Raw genomic sequence first — 20,386 nt, forward strand, 5'->3', positions numbered from 1 at the left:
AGGAGTCGGGTTGTAACAATCCAGATGTACAACCCTCACGTCCCAGCAGCAGATGTCCTGACCTTCTTGAGGAGATACGTCCAGGTCGAGGGAGAGAGTACCGATGTGGTCGATCCTTTCGGGATCTGGACAAGCAAACGACAGGTCAGGGTAACCCTGAGGGTCGATGCCAGTGGGAACATCCTCCACCCACCCTCCAGCTTTGCCATCGGAGGAAGCAGAGGTTACCTGACATACGCAGGGCAGCCAAAAGTGTGCCGAACCTGCGGGAGGTCAGGCCACATGGCGGCGGACTGTAAGGTAACCGTCTGACGAAACTGCAAGCAGGAAGGCCACCCGACCAAGGAATGTAAGGAGGCCAAGAACTGTAATCTGTGCGGAGAGGCGGGCCACATGTACAAGGCCTGCCCAAGACGAGGGGCCGGCACCTACGCACAGATGGCCGGAGGTGGCAACACGAGCCGTGGACCGCCCAAGACCAGCAAGGTACCACAAAACAGCACGGGAACGGTGTCTGGAGGCAACCAGAAGGAAGGGCGGGCTGTAGCGGAGCAGACGGCAGACAGCGGGGAGGTGCAGCAGCCGATCCAAGCTCCTTCAGGACAGACGGAGGAAATGGAAGAGAAGGGACCAAAGGAAGCAGAGGATTGGATTACTGTGAAAAGCAGGAAGAGGAAACCTCCCAAAGCCACCCAGCGAGGGGGGAAGCGACACCTACGCGACGAGGACACATGCAGCTCTTCCGACGGTGAGGATGGGCGCAAGGCGGGTCGTCACCGGAGGAAGAGACAGAGCGCCGCGGGGAAAAAGGAGGGCAGCACCGCCCAAGCAGGAAAAGACGATCCCTCTGAGGGGATGGGTGAAGGCCTCCCCCCACCCCGTGAGAACCAAGAGGTACCCACCGGCCCAAAGCTCCAGGTAACTGGGAGCAGCGGTCCTGTGACAGCACCGCTGTCAGATGGAGAACTGGACAGTGCAGACCCTGGGCCCGACCCGAAGACACCAGAGCAGGGAAATGGTTCCAGCATGGAGCCGGGCAGCTACCTCAGCCCTAGGAGGGTCCAGCAGTTTGCCGTCACCACGGGGATGCACACAGCTACCCCAGAGGGGCAAGACCAGCAGCAAATGGACACTGTTAACCTCGTAAACTGTTAAAACGGGGTTAAAAATTGACAGCATCAATGTGCGTAGCATCAAATCGGTTACGCGATGTGTTTCTACGATGGCCTTCCTGGCCAACGTTAAAGCCAACGTTCTGTTTCTGCAGGAGTGTGGGATACCGCACCTCAGCAGCTACAGGAGATGGTCGAGCCTGTGGGCCCATGGGCCGTCAGTTTGGTCGGGGTCAACGATAGCCGCGCCTCCGGCCTGGGTATCCTGTTGAGAGGAGGCAACTTCACCATCTCCGAGGTTAAGGAGGTGGTGGGCGGGCACCTCCTCGTCGCCGACATCATGTGCAGGAATGCTCCCCTGAGACTGATTAATGTGTACGCCCCAGTGGGTAAGAGTGAACGGTTGGCCGTCCTGCAGCAGCTTCCACTGTTGCTGGCTACGTCCAGGCCGGTCATTCTGGCCGGAGACTTCAACTGTATCATTGATGCAGATGGACGATCCGGCGGGGGGGGGACAGTAAACTGGACGCCACTTCCAGAGCCCTGATGGACACGGTAAAAGATGCCAAGCTGCACAATGTCTTCAGCGCCTCTGCAGACGGAGCGCAGCGTAGATACACCTGGTCACGGGCAGACGGGTCTATCCGCTCAAGGATAGACTACCTGTTTGTGTCCCGAACGCTCTCGGTCAGATCCACCGACGTCAAGCCGGTGTTCTTCTCTGACCACTGCCTCCTGCTGGCCGACTGTCACCTACAGGACGAGCAGCGGGCTGGTAAGGGAACGTGGAAGATGAACACAAAGCTGTTGACCCCGGGAAACATTAGGAGCTCAAGAGGGACTACGCAGGTTGGAGAACCGTGAAGCCCCTCTTTGAGTCCCCAGCGGACTGGTGGAAACAGTAAAAGGGAACATCAAGAGGTTCTTCACCCTCAAAGGTGTTCAGGAGGCGAGAGAGAGGCGGGGAAAACTGTCCCAGCTCAAGGAAAGTATTCAGAACCTGCTCCTGTTGCAGACGATAGGGGTGGATGTCACGGAGGACCTCAAGGAGGTGAAGGGCCAGCAAGCCTCGCTCTTTGCTTCGGAGGCCTCCAAGATAATCTTCCGGTCCAGGGTCCACCCGGTGGAGCAGGACGAGATGTGCTCATGTTTCTTCTTCCAGAAGGTGCACAAAGAGAGCTCTGTGCTCAGCAGCCTGAAGGAAGAAGATGGCTCGCTAACATCGTCTCAGGCTGACGTCATGAGGATCAGTAAATCCTTCTACGCCAGTCTGTATGACGCGAAGCTGACCGACAGCGCGGCCTCCCAGTCGTTCCTGTCCTCTATCACGGAGGTCTTAGACGACAGAAAACGGGAGAGGCTGGACCAGCCGCTATCTCTGGATGAGCTGACCAAGGCCCTCGAGTCCTTCGAAAAGAATAAAACTCCCGGAAGCGACGGCTTACCGGTCGAGCTCTATTCCGCTCTGTGGGACTTGATTGGCTGGGACCTGCTGGAGGTGCATATCAGTATGCTTCGGGCAGGTACCATGAGTGAATCCATGAGGAAAGGCATCATCACCCTCGTCTACAAGCGGAAGGGGGAGAGGGAGGAACTCAAAAATTGGAGACCAATCTCACTGTTGAATGCGGATTACAAAATTCTGTCAAAGGTAATCGCCAACCGGGTCAGGTCTGCTCTAGGGTCGGTAATTCACCCTGACCAAACCTGTGCTGTGCCGGGCAGGAAGATCGCTGAGAGTCTCGCACTCCTCAGGGATACGATCGCCTACGTGCAGGACAGAGGGTTGGAACCTGCCTGATCAGCCTGGACCAGGAGAAAGCCTTTGACAGGATATCACACACTTATATGAGAGATGTTCTCTCCAAAATGGGCTTTGGGGAGGGAATCTGCAATTGGATCAGACTGCTCTACACCAACATTGTCAGTGCAGTCTCAATCAATGGGTGGGAATCAGATAGCTTCCCAGTCAGATCTGGAGTCAGGCAGGGCTGCCCCCTCTCTCCTGCCTTGTTTGTGTGCTGCATAGAGCCATTTGCCGAGTCCATCAGGAAGGATGCGAGTCTGAGAGGGGTGACTATTCCTGGCAGCGGGGGCCTGCAGGTTAAGGCCTCCCTGTACATGGATGATGTCGCTGTTTTCTGCTCGGATCCGCTGTCCATGCGCAGACTCATGCGCATATGTGACCAGTTCGAACGGGCATCAGGGGCCAAGGTAAACCGAGGCAAGAGCGAGGCCATGCTCTTTGGGAACTGGGCCGACCAATCCTAGATCCCCTTCACCGTCAGGACTGACCACCTGAAGGTGCTGGGTATTTGGTTCGGAGGGGTTGGGGCATGCGCCAAGACCTGGGAGGAGCGTATCAGCAAAGTGAGGCAGAAACTGGACAGATGGAAGCTACGGTCGCTCTCCATTGCGGGAAAAAACCTGGTCATCAGGTGTGAGGCACTGTCATTGCTATTATACGTGGCACAGGTCTGGCCTATTCCCAGAACCTGTGTCGCTGCAGTCACCCGGGCCATCTTCCAGTTTATATGGAGGTCAAAGATGGACCGGGTCCGAAGGGACTCACTGTACAAAGATCTGGGCAACGGGGGAAAACATACACCCAATGCCACCCTCACCCTGATGGCCACCTTTGTGTGTGGCTGCATCAAGCTGTGCGTGGATCCCCGGTACGCAAACACCAAGTGTCACTACATACTGAGGTTCTACCTGTCCCCGGTGTTGCGAAGGATGGGCCTGGCCTCGCTGCCGCGGAACGCTCCGAGTAGTTGGACCGTTCCGTATCACCTGTCCTTCGTGGAGAAATTTATGAAGAAAAACACCTTTGACCACAAGTCCATTAGGAAGTGGTCAGCACGAAGTGTCCTTGAGACCCTTCGGGAAAAGGAGAGGGCGGATCCTATCGAGCGGTTCCCTGAGCAGACTGTCAAAGCCATTTGGCAGAATGCCTCATTGCCAGAACTTTCCAACAAGCACCAAGACATGGCTTGACTGGTGGTGAGAAGGGCTCTGCCTGTGAGATCCTTTATGCACGCCCGGACTCTCAGCCGCACCGCACGCTGCCCTCGAAGCGGCTGCGAGGGGGACGAGACTGTCATACACCTCCTTCTGGAATGTGCATATGCAGAGGAAGTCTGGAGAGGAATGCTGTGGTGTTTGTCAAGGTTCGTCCCGAGCAGTGCCGTGACGCGGGACTCCATGCTCTACGGTCTGTTCCCCGGGAAGCACACCGAGACGAACATCAACTGTGCCTGGAGGATCATCAATTCGGTGAAGGAAGCTCTCTGGGTGGTCCGAAACCTGCTGATCTTCCAGCTGAAGGAGTTGACCCCGACTGAGTGTTGCAGACTGGCACATTCCATGGTCCAGGACTACGTGTTGAGGGACGCGCTGAAGCTTGGGGCAGCTGCCGCCAAGGCGCGGTGGGGAAAGACCACTGTGTAAAGTCTGCCTGCCTAACGAAGAACAGGGGGCCCATGCAGTCATTTGGGCTCTGCTGACACCTCAGCTAATCATATGGGCATATGATTGAAAAATGTACAGACCTGTATAAAAATGATAAATTCTGATCTCTGTGTGTACATGTTTACATATGTATGGCATGACCAACTGTACAGACCATCAAATTATTTTATGAATAAAGTATATTTTTGAAATAAAAAAAAGTGTGGAGAATGGAAGGGACCCACAGGAGCCCATGCTCAGATTGCCCTTAATTGTTATAGTAATAAATTCCCAAGTCAAGATTGTGTTTAAGAGAAGGAAACTAAACGATTCCAACTTGGGTTGAAGGGACAGAGATGGAATTGTAATGCAGTGACAGATACAGAAGAATATTTACCGGAAGATGGAATTGAAGTTGAGAGTGAGACGAAGTCATACATTGAGAAGATAAAAAAGGAATCACACCTGAAACGGTAAAATCCTAATCCGATTACAGCAAAGGCCACAAAGTATTCAAACATACAGGCCATTTAAGGTGATAGATATGGCCATTAAAAAAACAGCTGGCTCTTCCAACTGGACACAAACAATTTAAGTCACATTAAGTTGTGTAATGGAAAATTATCCATTTACTGTGAAATTTGAAAGAGAATGCTTTTCTAAAACTTAATGCTGTGCTGAGCTTTGTAAACAATACTTTGAGGAGGTCTGCAGTCAGCTGTTTGAATTTTGTAAACATTCACCTTGACCTTGCGATAGTCGTACTCAGCGAAAGCTGAAGAACTGTCATGTCCAAGACCAGGGGATGAGAGAATAACAATTTGAGTTTTCCCAGTCTTTGCCTTTGAGAGCGTGATAAGAAACAGTATAAGGCAAGTATCTGAACAATGCTCAGATACCCCTTACATTGAGGCATCTAGCTGAATATACTGGGTCAATTCTGCAGAATTTAAATAAAAATCCTTTCTTTGCTCTTGCTAATAGTTGAGTCAAGTCGATTTAATTTCCATGACAGTTGCATAAGATCTTCAAATATTTTGGTCAATTTTGGGAATCTCAACATAGTGCATATTCTCAAGATATTATCAGGAAAAGAGGTACAGACATGATCACAGATTGAGAAGTTCAACCTTTGAGGCACTCTTTAACTGAAAATTATGGAGTGACATGTGGAACATCATGATTCTAGAGAGTTTTACGAAGGTGAATAATAATCATGTATTGTCTTATCAACAAATGGAAACAGCAATAGAAAGACAGAAATGATACAGAAGAACTTGAAACAAATACGGAGTGACTGGAAGAGACACCATATATTATGTAAATAGAAGCAGAAACTATAGACTCTCAGAGTGAGCAAAGTTATGACAGATGGGATTTATTGGATAACATTCTGGTGATGATGAGGATGATAAATTAATAATGGGAGAGTACAAACAGTGGAGGAGAAAGGGGCTTTGGATTTTTAGGGAAGGGGCAAAATGGTAAATTGAATTCAATGCAGTCATCAGGATCAAGATAATGTTTTTAACATGCTCTGTTATACATATCATCAATCAGAGCTGCTGTGGAGCACTCTTCACCCATACCTTTCTTGCTTAACTAAGGGAAAATAATTTTGTGTTCAAATGCCAAAAGCTGAATCTCACCTCACAAAAAACTCTTCTGCTCACACTCTCTACATCTTTCTATTTATTATACTTAGGGGAATGAACGATTTCAGACTGAAGGTTCTGAGCTTCAGCTTTCCAAAATCAGATCATTTTCAGTTGACTGCTGCACCCCTTTTATATTCCTGCAATTTGTAGGTAAATGCAAATCAGAAAAGAATGTGTCAGTTTAGTCAGGATGTTGCTGTATCAAATTAAAGTGACCCAAGCTCCTATTTCAGCAATTTCCTACATTGAATGCTCAGAAAGGAATGGACAGTATGAGAACTTGTCAAGCACTTTCATGAAAAGAGCTGCTTGTCCAATCAATGTTAATATGTGCAAACCATAAACCCTTCTGTTCTTCTAATCAGATGGTCATTCAGTCTCTGGACTTTGCTTCAGAACACTACGCTGGATAAACTGTGTGCACTGAACAAGCCAGAGATTGAAAAGCATTATTCAAAACTTAGTTTAAAAAAAACCTCTTTAAAAACATTGCCTCCCTTTGAGGGAAGGTCAGAAAAGTGCAGGAGGAAAAGATTTGAATTTCAATAGCAATCTTTAAGTTCTAAACTCAATAATTACACAGTAGAAATGGTCACTAAATCCTTGAGAAATAATTGGGTGTACTTATACGTATTTTGGGCGGCACGGTGCACAGTGGTTAGCACTGCTGCCTCACAGCGCCAGAGATCTGGGTTCAATTCCTGCCTCAGGCGAGTGACTGTGTGGAGTTTGCACTTTCTCCCCGTGTCTGCGTGGGTTTCCTCCGGGTGCTCTGGTTTCCTCCCACAGTCCAAAGATGTGCAGGTCAGGTGAATTGGCCATGCTGAATTGCCCGTAGTATTAGGTAAGGGGTAAAAGTAGGGGCATGGGTGGGTTGCGCTTTGGCGGGGCGGTGTGGGCTTGTTGGGCCGAAGGGCCTGTTTCCACACTGTAAGTAATCTCATCTAATCGAATCTAATATTTTGAGATTGATGGGCAAGGTAGAAAACAACGAGACACCAGAAATTTTAAGTACATTCCCTACAACTTGATTTTATCACCCACAAATATATTTCACAATTTATCAAGATATTCCTCACAACAGTCTTTTGGTAAAGGGTCATTGGGAAAGCGGAACACTCAGGGTAATTTCTGAAAATGATGACCTGCAAAATGTGCCTGAAGAAAGTGAAGTTGTATTTTGAAATATTGTTCGGGAAACAACAACAATCCTGTCATTGGTCCACCATCCTGTTGTTGGTATGACAGGGACACAATCCTTTATTCAAAACCCTCGGGACCAGCTGGTTTGCAGAATTCGGAATTCTTTAGTTTTCAGAGTAAGTGACAGTTTAACAGTAAAATTTTTAAAACTCTTACTGAACAGCAGACCCATACTTTGAAAACTATGAGCCCTGAGACAGAACTGATGCCTGCCAGTGCTGGGCCACACCCCCAGTGTGATGTGGGTTGAGTGGGTGTGGAGTGAACCCAAACAATCTTGTTAATTAGACAAAAACAATTCACGACAAAAACTTCAGATTTCGGAGCTTTTCAGATTTCGGGATTTTGAATAAAGAATTGTCTACCTGTATGTTCAAATGTGGGAATTTAACAAGCTCTGGAATCATTACTAAAATAATTGCATCAATGCTTCGAGACCGATAACACATCTCCACTTCTTGAAATTCAAATCCATCCCAAAACAGGTTCAAAATTAATACTTACAGGTCAGGGACAAAGATCTGGAGATAATATTTCCTCCTTATCATCAACACTGTCAGCTCTTTCAGATGTCTCCAACTGGATAACAGTCTTGTGTTCCTCCTTTGGAGCCTTGGAAGGTGACCTGGGCCAGGATTCAACATCCAGTTTGAACTGTAATCCTTGATTAGTAAGCTGGATCTTCTCAGCTTGAGACTTCCATGGTTTCTTCCAACTGTTCAATCGCGTCCTTCACAAAGGAAGATGGCAACATATCAACCAAAGAATTGGCCTTTGAATCACTGCTCTTCCGATCATCTCCTTTAAAGTCTTCGCTACCCTCACGATTGTCCTTGAGTTCCTCTCCTTTGATGTCCACGTGCTCCTCATGGATTTCCTCAGATTCAGGCTCGAGGAATAATACTTTAAATTGAGCCTTTTCCCTGTTGAGTAAATCCAACAGAGAAATTGAAGCGTTCCTGTGGATATTTAGTGAAAACTCCTCTCTTTGTGCACTGGAAGACACATTGGTATTGATATAGGTTTCTGTCTCTAGTACTGCCTTGGATGCTTTCTCTTTGAACACATCAGTACGGTTAATGTCTTCTTCATTCTGGTCTTCACACAAGTTTGCCAATCGTTCCTCCTCACCAGACTTGGGCAAGCTCTCTTTTAAATTTTGGTCAACTCCAAAAGTTACCACTGCCTTGGTAGATTCATTAATACTGTGCAGTAAGTCAAAGGTACTTGGTTCAGAAAACTGATTACTTGCATTTTGATCATTCAAGCTGTTTTTAAATGAACTCAGCTTAAAGTCTTACTGAGCTCAAACTCTTCCGTCTGCCGTTCTGTTACTCCTTTTGAAAGCTCTGGCTTTTTTCCTTCATCACAACACGTTTTGTAGTCTTGACCTAATTTATCCTCCACAAGTAGGTCCCTTTCATCTTCAGTTATATCGATGCCATCCCCATAATGTTCAGGTCGAAGGGAAATCTTGTGGCGAGGAGCAAAGATGCCACATTTGTCCTTGCATGTGAAGTATTCAACTCCATCATATGTCACATTATGACTGCCTTCTGGCTTATCCAGCTCCACACCAGGCCAAAAGCCACTGGCGAAGCTAGTTCTGCCATTGAAGTGAAGTGTCCCCAGTGGATGCTACTAACTAAAATTCTTGCACCAATTTGGGATTCAGGCAGCTCATCAGTTTCAGGTAACATGGCTGTTGGGGTGCAGCACGGAGAGGGAGAATGTGATGGCATGGGAATCTGGTCCTCATTGCTAGCGTCACTTTGCTCTTCTCAGTTGGTGATTTCAAGTCTACAAGTTGTTCTGAATGTACGCTACCACAGCTGGGAGAGTATTTCTCACCCAGTCGCTCACTGATTTCATCATCCACACTGATACTTGGTGAAACACTTCGAGAAAGCTTCTCCCCTTCATTCATTCCCTCCTGCTTAAATGCACAGGACAGGAGAGCACTTGGATCTCAGTGAGATTTTTGTCACTGGTGATTTTGATCCTTCGCGAAAGGACTTCTGCAGATTCCGGGCCATCTTTGCAACTCCCACCGTGTAAACTTTTATTCATGTCTTCATTCCTCCTTCGCAATGACTCAAAACTTTGTGTAAGTTGCTTCCTTTCCTTGGGAAAGGTACTCAAAATCTTGAGAATAAGAATCATTCTCTGATGGAGTTCTTTTCAATTCTCCAGAGTCAGATCGCGCAGATGCAATGGAGGTGCCCGACTTAACTGATCTGACAATCTTCACAGAACTGGCTGAATGATCACTTGCACCGTCCTTCTCATCAGGATAGCCGTCCTTGTGCAAGTAATATTCCTCATCCTTCAAGTCCTCAAATGTCTTTTCAACAAGCTAAGCTACTAAAGGCTGTTTTATGTCATCAGAAGGACTCTGTTTATTGGAGTTAATTCCTTGATACGCTCAGGGACATTGATGTGCTGCAGTTTCTCAATGTCTAACTTCAGCAAGGGTTCAGACTGATCAGATTGCTGAGACAATCCTAGTACATCTTCGACATCAGAGTCTTATGATTTTAGATGACTAAGTTCCTCCTGGATATCATCTTGCATAGACTGATGACCGGACACAACACTTTCATCACCAGAACCATCCTCTGGCCTAAATGCCAACTGATTTGGCATACGACTATATTTAAGAGCTCCTGCCACATTATCCAGCCCTTCAACAAAGTCAGGTCAAGATTTCAAATAACTTTTGAAAACTGGAGAAGGACTCTTAGAGGGGTCATCAAGTCGACTATCGAAGAGTGCAGACTTGTTTCGATCTGATGCATAGTTCACTGAGCAAGTTGGATTTCTGTCCATCTCGACTCGACGATCTTATAAGCAATTTGTGTTTATAACTCGGTATCTATAAAGAAAGTGCCAAAATATAATGTCTTTCACAATCAATGATCCCCAAAATCTTATTGTAATGAATCAAATAATTTTTCAGCACATGGTTGAAACATTGGAAGTCCAAAACCAATTTTGAACAGCATAGTTCCAGCAATGACACAGATGAAATAAACTGTTTTAGGTGTTCGTTGAAGACTGAATATTAGCTAAGACACCCACAAGGACCCTCTATGCTTGTCTTTCAAAAGTAGCAAAGACTCTTTGCATTTATCTGATGAGCAGCCGGGGCCTCAGCTCAGCAAATGATCGCACTCGAACAGCAAAGCACACCCATGGCACTGCACTGGTGCATCAGTCTGATTCACAAAGCACAGGTCTCTGAAGTGGGACATGAACTTACTTTACGTAATCTTGCAATGAAAGCGCTTGAGAATGCAATTTTTATACCTTTCGAAAAAATGTGCATTCTTAATGAAAGAACAAGCCTTTTTGAAATGTATGTTATTTAGATTCTTTAAAAACAAGGTTTAGTGATGGCACAGTGATCTGAACTAAATTTAAAAAATCCAGCTGAGAACATGTTGAGCTGAAGCAGTTAGTGAAGAATTGCAGAATTACAAAAAAAACAGATACATCAGCTGTCTATTTATGTTAGTTTCCGGTTTGAATGCTGATAGTTTGCTGCTGAATAAACAAAGTCAATTTATTAAACTACTCGTAAACATTTTATGGAATTTTGCAATCCTGAACTAACTTAACACCATAGGTGTGGTAAAGAAACAAACCCTATAGTTTGTGGTGTTACATATATATCCTGCTTTGTAATGGGGCCTAGTGATGCTTTGGATATTTCACTCTCAGTAAGAGATTTCCAGCTCTTTGCAGATCCAGTCCTGGAAACATGGGAAATAATTTATAAAGTTGGAATTTCGCAGCATAACACACACAGCACATGCAGAATAATCAGCTCTGTAATTTCATAACGGATACATCCCGACACCACCTTCCTGGACATGGTGACAAAGATGTAGCATCCATAATTATAGAATCATAGAATTTTCCAGTACAGAATGAGACCATTCAACCCATTGTGTCCATCCCGGCTATTTATTGCACTCATCATACATGATGGAGTGTCCTTTTCGAGTTTTTACGTCGCTCGTCGACGCGTGAATACCCCTATCCAGCAAAACCACAGCCGGATGATCTAAAGGGAACGGGAAAAGAAAAAACAACAAAAGTTGTAGAACCAGAATTACACCAAGGCGAGGGATGAGCTGAATTATTCGACCGTTAGATAGTTAACCACTCATCATCTGTTGTGTTGAGCGTGTATTTTATTTATCATCACCTTTACCCTCCACCCTTAATTAAGTGACTTAAAATTGATAACTTTATTTCTAAAAACATCTAAAAGCAGAATTAAAAATCCTTAACCTAATTACACCTAATTAAAACCATACAAAAAAAAGAAAAAAGAAAAATTATTGGTTAAAAAAATTATTAAATTATGTCTGACGGGGAAACTAAGAGTCCATAAAAATTCTCAGCAGCTCCAAGGTCAGAGATATAACCAGGTTCGTGATATTTTGAGCGAATGATTTAAACTTCGCAATTCTGAGGTTCTTCATGAGCTCGTCATTTTTTCCAAGCCATTTTCCTCGGAAGCCAACCACGAACCCATAAAAAGTTACTTCTCCTTGACCCATAAGATCCATTGTTTCTTCTTTAAGATGTTTATATTTCGTTATTTTTTCCTCCCAAGCTGCTTCCAAGGAGTTGATTTGAAAGTCTGTCCTTATTGTCACGTCCACTACTGCAATTTGACTCTCTCTCTTAAAAATTAAGTCGGGAATCCATAATTTCCCAGTGTTATCCTTAATCCTAGGTTCCACGAAAATTGTCCACCCATATTTCCTCACCAACTTGGTAAGCTCTTCCGCTACTCTATTGTGCCTTTTAATACGCATATTCTTCACAAAGGGACACCACCCCGAGATATGCGCCAACGTCTCCGACGCTGCATTACACCTTCTACAAGCCTTGTTATTAAAAGATCTTCCATATGATAGGGATGCCCTTGTAGGAAAGGAATTAGTCCTCAGCAGAATCGAGTTGATTACTTTTGATGTTTTCATATAATTTACTTTCTTTATCCAATTATTCGAGATAGTATCGTTCTTATAGTAATGAGCGCCTGCTCCCTGACACGGGAGGGCTATCCACTTGTCGCTTTCCGCTGATCTCCAGCTCTTGTAGTTAACACTACTGAGCTCCTCCATATTCTCATTACTATCATCTTCTATAGTACTCGATTCCTTCTCATCTCGATTACTGTTCGGCTTCCAAATTGCTTCCAACACTTTGAGTTTACTCAACCTCCTCATCTTCTCGGCTACACTTTCACCTTCGAAACGAAATGAGGCATGCAAAATTTCGTCCTTGGATTGGTGCAGCCTCTCGAACTTCCTCATAATCGAGATAGGGATGAAGGTTCCCAATCGAGTCAATGCAAGACCTCCATCACGGACTTTGGCGTATAATACGCCGTCCGTGATCGACTGTGGAAGGTGTAAGATTTCCTTTATGGCACTTTTAATTATCATGTCTAGTTTGTTGAGGTAGTTACCCGAGGATTCTGATAAAATTAAATAGTAAAACATTCTAGGTATAAAATAAGTTTTTAAAATTTCTAATTTTTGTAATGGCTTCAAAGGTGTTATTTTTAAATTCCCAATCCAATTCTCCAGTTGAGCTTCCCAATCCACTTGGCTGATGCCAATCCAGGGATCGATCTTAGCACCTAAATATTTATCTGTTTGGCCTGGATCAAAAAATTGAATAAAACCATCATTAAATCTCCAATTGGCCTGCTCATTATAAATAAATGTTTTATTTTTAAAAACAAAGCTAAAACCTTTGGTCTTTTTAATATTGACTTCTAGCCCTGTATTAAAGCAAAATCTCTCTACCAGTTTTAAATTGCATGACATACCCTCATAGGATTCGCTAATCAGCGCTATATCATCGGCAAAAGCCAATGTAGCGCAATGATAACTTTTACCGTCCTGACCTAAAAATACTCCTTGTTTCCTATCTTCTATGGACGTAATTAGAGGGTCCATTACTATATTAAATAAAATCGGTGATAAAGCATCACCTTGCTTTACCCCTCTTAAAATTCCTATACGTTCTGTTTTACAATTAAAACCTTCAATTTGTGTCAAGTTATTTTCATATAGACTTGCTATTAATTTAATGAATAAAGAGGGGACTTGAAGTCTCCTCAAAGCCGTTAAAATCAATTTATGCCCTACAGAGTCGAAAGCCCTTGCGAGGTCTACAAAGACTATTGATAGACTTTTCCTATTTTTCTTAGCCCCTTTAATGATATTTTCTAAGATTTTAATGTTTTCCTCGCAACCGGCCACACCCGTCATAAAACCCTTTTGGCGTTTGTTTAGGTTTATCACTTTGTTTAACCGACCGGCCATTATCTTAGTAAATAATCTAAGTATAATTGGACCGATAGTAATAGGCCTCCAGTTATTAATATCCTTTAATTCTTCCTCATTATTAACTTTGGGAATTAATACGGTCCTACTCAACTTCATACAATTTGGGATTCTCCTGGTTTTAATCCAGATAGAGTAAACCCTGGGGAGTATGGAGTTATCCTTGTTAAACAATTTAGTCACATCCTTTAAGGTCATTCCATCAGCAGTTTCAACATCAATCGCCTTAATGACCTGAAGGACGTCCTCCACTGTCACTGGGCCTGTCAGTATACCTTCCTCCCACCCTTCATTATTTTTAACGTACTTTGCGAACCCTCTTAGATTGTTTTTCTCATTAACCTTCATTAATCTGATTTTATAATACTCCTCCAATTCCTCCTTATTAAGTGGACACTCACTCTTAGCAGGAGCCCCCATCAGGGTTCTTGCCAAGTACCTCCTATTCCTACTATATAATACCTGTACTTCTTTATACCGACCTTTTTTCTTACTAAATCTTTTTTTTGCATTGTTCTCTTTACTATTTCGTTGTAATTTTATTCCTACCTTTTTGGTCCTTTCTTTATAAGTTATGGTATTTTTGTTTATTCCTATTCTTTCCATTACTCTATCCATTATATTATCATAATCCTTAATACCACCCTTTGTCTTCACTATTCCGCCCTCTATTCTCTTGATTAGATCCTCCAAGGATTTATCCTCATATTCCCCTCCTTCTATTCTATCACTACTTCCTACCTCAGCTATTCTTTCTATAATTGATTCCTCCTCTTCTCTATCCTCCTCCTCACATGTGGCATTAAGGACTCTTTCTTCCTCCAAACCTATTACCTCACCTAAATTTTTATCCTTGGTTTTATTTTTCAATAACCGTCTCTTATCCGAAATTTGTTTCGGATAATTTTTATCCTTGTTTTTATTTTTCAATAACCGTCTCTTATCCGAAATTTGTTTCGCCGTTTTAGTCACTATTCTCTCCGCTAGGAGTTTATTAATATTTTTACATCCCTGCAATTCTATTTCAAGAAGTTGTAAATTTCCAATTCCTCTGCAGACCATACCCCTTTCCTACCTTTATCGTTAACTTTCCTCTTTTCCTGGTCTCCCTTTATTCCTATTTTCCGTTTCTCATTCCTTAACCTGGGATGAGCATGCCTCTCATGCTGTCCTAACCCCCTAGCCGTTTTAAATTTAGATGGGCAAAGTTCAATTGAATTAAATTATCCTCTTCTACCCCTTCAGTATTCTCCAAATTATTGTCCTTATTATTATTACATTTAGGGTAATGGCAAGCTACCGAATGGTAGCTTCCTTCCCAGCCACATTTACTACACTTAACACAAACCGATTTTATCCCTTTACATACTTTTAGGTGCTTTCTTAGTTGCCCAGTTGTATTATAAATATTATTGCAGTAGTTACAATTAAAATTATCTATTGGGTAATTAATTACGGCTTCTATTGTTTGAATTTCCCTATTTATTGGGTGAATAATAAGGCTTTCATTCCTCTCCTCGCTGCGCTCCAATTCTCCGTCATGACTAAAATCAATTGGTCCTTTAAAATTCGAATTAAAATATGTCCTTTTGTTAATTGGACTAGGTTGCAGGGGGGCCTCCTCTACCAAACCTATAATTCGATTTTTGTCAACATTACTCGGAGTACTTTTAACTGCTTCCTTGTGCCTGCCCAAGGAAAGCCTAACCGGAGTAATGACAATGGTCTCTTCTGTCTGAATTGAGACAGACCGTCTAGTCCGGATTTGGCTAGCACATTTAGCGCATGGCGCCGCCAATAACAACCATGCGGGGCGGTTATTCTCCCGGTTTCCCACCCAACCGGAAATTTCAGTCTTGGCCATAATCGCCTCAACCAAATCGGGTTTATTTTTAAAAAAAAGACCGAAAGGTCACCAGCTGTCTCATATCTTTCTCAAGGTCGTATTAGCCGGCCTAATCTGAGTAATGCTCAGACGACGGATAAAACCATTAAAACCGCCCGCAGCAATCAGCACTGGAAAAGCAAGTTAAAACCAAAGATAAAATCGATGGTAAAAACACTTAAAACCAGACTAAAATACTACGGGACAATTTAAAATCGTCCTCCGTCAAGAGCTTCCTCAAATAGGTCGTTACCAGGGGGAACCACGAGGAGGTTCGACCTAACTTTGCATTCGCTAAAATACGTAAAAAAACGAGTGCAAAGGCGACTGCGCAGGCACTGGTCAGAGACCAAAACCATAAAAACACTGCAGTCACATCCCCCCGAAGAGCTACCTAGATAGACCCACTGTCCAGACTTATCTTTGCAGCCGTCTAACTTAATCACTTTCAATGAGCAACATTCCCCATTTCTGTCTAACCTTCAGTACAGTCTGCAATAGGCAAAACTGGAAACTGAACAGTGATAACCCCAGGCAGAATCACAAAATTGTTGCACGATTTTATTTCCACTAGATCGTCATAAATTGCATTTAGAGACATGGGGATGTACAGCACAGAAACAGACCCTCTAGTCCAATTCGTCCATGCCGATCAGATATCCCAACCCAAACTAGTCCCACCTGCCAATACCTGGCCCATATCCCTCCTATTCATATACCCATCCAGATGCCTTTTAAATGTTGCAATTGTACCAGCCTCCACCACTTCCTCTGGCAGCTTATTCCATATACGTACCACCCTCTGTGTGAAAACGTTCCCCTTTAGGTCTCTTTTATATCTTTCCCTTCTCACCCTAAACCCATGCCCTCTAGTTCTGGACTCCTCCACCCCACAGAAAAGACTTTACCCCTTATGATTTTGTAAACCTCTAGAAGGTCACGCCTCAGTCTTCGACACTCCAGGGAAAACAGCCCTAACCTGTTTATCCTGTTTAACCCCTCTCTGTCGCTCAAATCCTCCAACCCTGGCAACATCCTTGTAAATCTTTTCTAAACCCTTTCAAGTTTCACAACATCTTTCCGATAGGAAGGAGACCAGAATTGCACGCAATACGACTCACCTCCAGTTATGAGTCATACTTTAAATTACAAAACCAGCTTTCTGTACATCTGTCTTATAGGAGTTACAATAATGAAAAGACAGCCAGCTGTCAAAAAAGTCTTCGAGAAAAGCAAAATAATTCTCACTCCAATTCATGATAGAATTGAAAAGAAAGCACGTTACTGTACTGATCTGGTGATACAACAGTTAAATGCAAAAGTGGTAAATAAAAGCTACCATACGTCGTTTATAAAAGCATAGCAATTTTTATTTTCCACATATACATGCATTAATGCATTAATGTCACATGCATTAATGCATTTTCCACATATTAGTGCATTAATGTCAAGGAATTACATGGTTCATACTGCCCAAACTAGGAGCTTATAAATTTTAAATGAATCACTGTCACCAACATCTGAAGGAGAATATAACTGTAGCGTCTTAGCACAAACTGATGGAAGGTGATTGAAAATGGCACTGGGTTTGGTACAGACGGTATAAAAAGAAAGGAGTCAGCATCAAGTTGCATGCATGGCACTCACTCCGACATTCCAAGGTGAGACCAGCAATTGACAACATGGCATGCAGGTTCGCCTGACACTGAAGGTGACCACAGAACAGTACTCAACATATATGCAACTGGTTTGCCAAGCTGGAGCAAGACATTCTTCAGACAATACTGGTCGTGAAGATCTGGACCCCCGGTGGAGTTGGGGGGGGGGGGGGGGGTCTCTATTCCGTGATCGGTGAAAAAGCACTCACAATTGGTCTGGTTCTTTAACATTTCATTCTTTATTTTTCATACAGCCAGGCACAGATCGTCCACAAACACAGAGGTGAGACACTTCCATGTTCCTCAGAGGAGCTGCACATATTGCTTAAAACAGACATTTGCAAAGTTTGTAGCTCAGGTTGAGGTTTAGGGTGTAGGTTTGCTCGCTGAGCTGTAGGTTTGATATCCAGACGTTTCATTACCTGGCTAGGTAACATCATCAGTGGCAACCTCCAAACAAAGCTCTATCAGAACACTATTCCAACAATTCCTGCAGCACAGATGAACTTCAGAAAACAGAGGAGAACCACCTATACAACGTATTCAAGAAGAACGGATACTCAAAAAATACAGTGCGCAGATTCCTCAAGACAAGCAGACCAAACATAGCCAGAAACCCTAACCACCTTACCATACATCAAAGAATGTTCAGAAATGACAGCCAGACTACTAAGACCCCTCGGAATCCTCGTAGCACACAAACCCACCAACATTCTCAACAAAAACTAACAAACTTAAAAGACCCAGTACAACCCATGGACAAAACCAACGTCATCTACAAAATTCCATGCAAGGACTGCCACAAACACTATGTAGGACAAACAGGAAGAAAGTTAGCCACCAGGATACACGAACACTAGCTAGCCACAAAAAGACAAGACCCTCTCTCCCTCGTAGCCCTACACACGGTTGAAAAAAAAAACACCATTTCGACTGGGACAACACATCTATCCTGGGACAGGCTAAGCAAAGACATGCCAGAGAATTCCTAGAGGCCTGGCACTTCAACCACAACGCCATAAACAAACACATAGATCTAGATGCCATCCATCAACCCCTCAGAAAACGAACAAGAAATGACATCACCACAAACCCCAGGAACCCCATCCAGGAGAAAGATATAAATACAAAGCAGGGGACAACAGCTTTGCTTCACTTGGAGGTCGCCACTGATGATGTTACCAAGCCAGGTAATGAAACGTCTGGATATCAAACCTACAGCTCAGCGAGCAAACCTACACCCCTTAAAACAGACATTTTTATACTTCTCTTAAAGAAAGGTACAGGCCATTATCGTATAGTACATTCAGACAATTACCAACTAACTTATGAAACAATCTTAACTGACAGCTACTCGGTCCCATGATATTTCCTGGGAACCAACTTTGTTTTCCAACACTTAAGCCACTCTTATCTCACTAACCGAGTCTTGCCATCTGCACTTGAAGGTCAGTTAGGGTGGCCAGTAATGTCTCACCTAGTCCAGTTATTTCTATGCTGTAAAGGAAGCATTGTCTGCTAATCTCAGTTGAGGCAGACTGTGATTAGTCAATTATGCAGCTCGAACAGCGTTAAAAGCTATTTTATGCAGCTTTTAACAGAATTGTCAATTTGCAGCCAAGAAGCCATTTTGTCATATTATTTGCAATGAGAAGCCATTTTGTTCCCACTTAAGTTAGTAACAGCATGGGTTAAGTGGTTGTTCCTGACAACAACTAGTTGCCTCAGCCTGTATTCAGGTTTCAGATCCTCAGAAGATAGAGATAGGGAAGTGGGAAGCAAAACAAAGGTCACATTTCATGTATAAAAGGGGATTGAATATGAACGGGCAGTGATCTTGTCCATTTCATTGTTTGAAAAATTACAGCATGGGGGTCGGATCACAATATATGTGGCAGTTCTCCATTCCAACAATACTCAATACTTTGGAGAAATCTTTCACCCACTAGACTGCTTTAAGGCACATCTCAAAAACTCACCCAATAGAACTGATAATATTCTATATGAGCATATAATATTCTGCAGCAGCAAGGACACAGGTTTTAAGTCAAATGCAACCTTCAGCCATCATTTCATCTTTAAAAATAATTATTCATTCTCTTTCTTTTTCACATACAGAATAAACAGATCGACTTCATTACAAATGCATCTTTTTTAAAAAAAATGTTAAACTCCAGATAGTTCTGGCCATGAAATATTTCATCTCAAAAGATTGATTGAGCATGGGGGTCAAAAGGCAAGGGGTCATAGAGTCAGTTATACAACAGACCCAACTCACCCGCACAAATCAGATATCTCAACGTGATCTAGTCCCAGTTTGCCAGCATTTGGTTCATATCCTTCTCAACCCTTCCTTTTCATGTACCCATACCGATGCTTTCAAAAAGTTAAAATTGAACCCCTCTCCACCACTCTGGCAGCTCATTCCATGTTTGCAACACCATCTGCCTGAAAAAGTTACCTCTCAGGCCCTTTTTAAATCTTCACTTCTCACCTTAAACCTTTGCCCTCTAGTTTATGACTCCCCTGCCCTGGGAAAAAAAATCTTGGCTATTCACCCTATTCATACCCCTCATGATTTTACAAACCTCTGCAAAAGCCCTTCAGCCTCCAATGCTCTGGGGAAAAATACTTCAGCCTATTCAGCCTCTCCCTGTAAGTCAGTCCCAGCAATATCTTTGTAAATCTTTTCTGCACTCGCTCACGTTTAACATCCTTCCTATAGAAAGGCGATCAGAATTGTATGCAGTATTCCAGACGAGGCCTCACCAATGTCCTGTACAGCTGCAACGCAATGCCTCAACCACTACAGTCAATGTTCTGACCATTGATGGCAAGCATGCCAAATGCCTTCTTCACCACCCTTTCTACCGGCAACTCCTCTTTCAAGAAACTATGCACCTGCATCCCAAGGTCTCTTTGTTCAGCAAAACTCCCCAGGGCCCGACCATTAACTGTATAAACTAGTGACCGGATAGAGAACTTTGAAAATGAGATTTGATAGAGAAGTTTAAAAATGAAGACCATAAGACAGAGGAGTGGA

The 20,386-nt window shown here is 43.7% G+C and overlaps 1 pseudogene; it reads right to left on the minus strand.

The window, feature by feature from the left end:
* The window catches only part of LOC148149271 (centrosome-associated protein 350-like), a 1,440,514-nt pseudogene that overhangs the window by 1,193,942 nt on the left and 226,186 nt on the right, over positions 1–20,386 (minus strand).

This window comes from Chiloscyllium plagiosum, unplaced genomic scaffold (assembly GCF_037043375.1).
Source record: "Chiloscyllium plagiosum isolate Xiang-an unplaced genomic scaffold, Cpla_swu_hap1 HiC_scaffold_9, whole genome shotgun sequence".
Taxonomy (NCBI): domain Eukaryota; kingdom Metazoa; phylum Chordata; class Chondrichthyes; order Orectolobiformes; family Hemiscylliidae; genus Chiloscyllium; species Chiloscyllium plagiosum.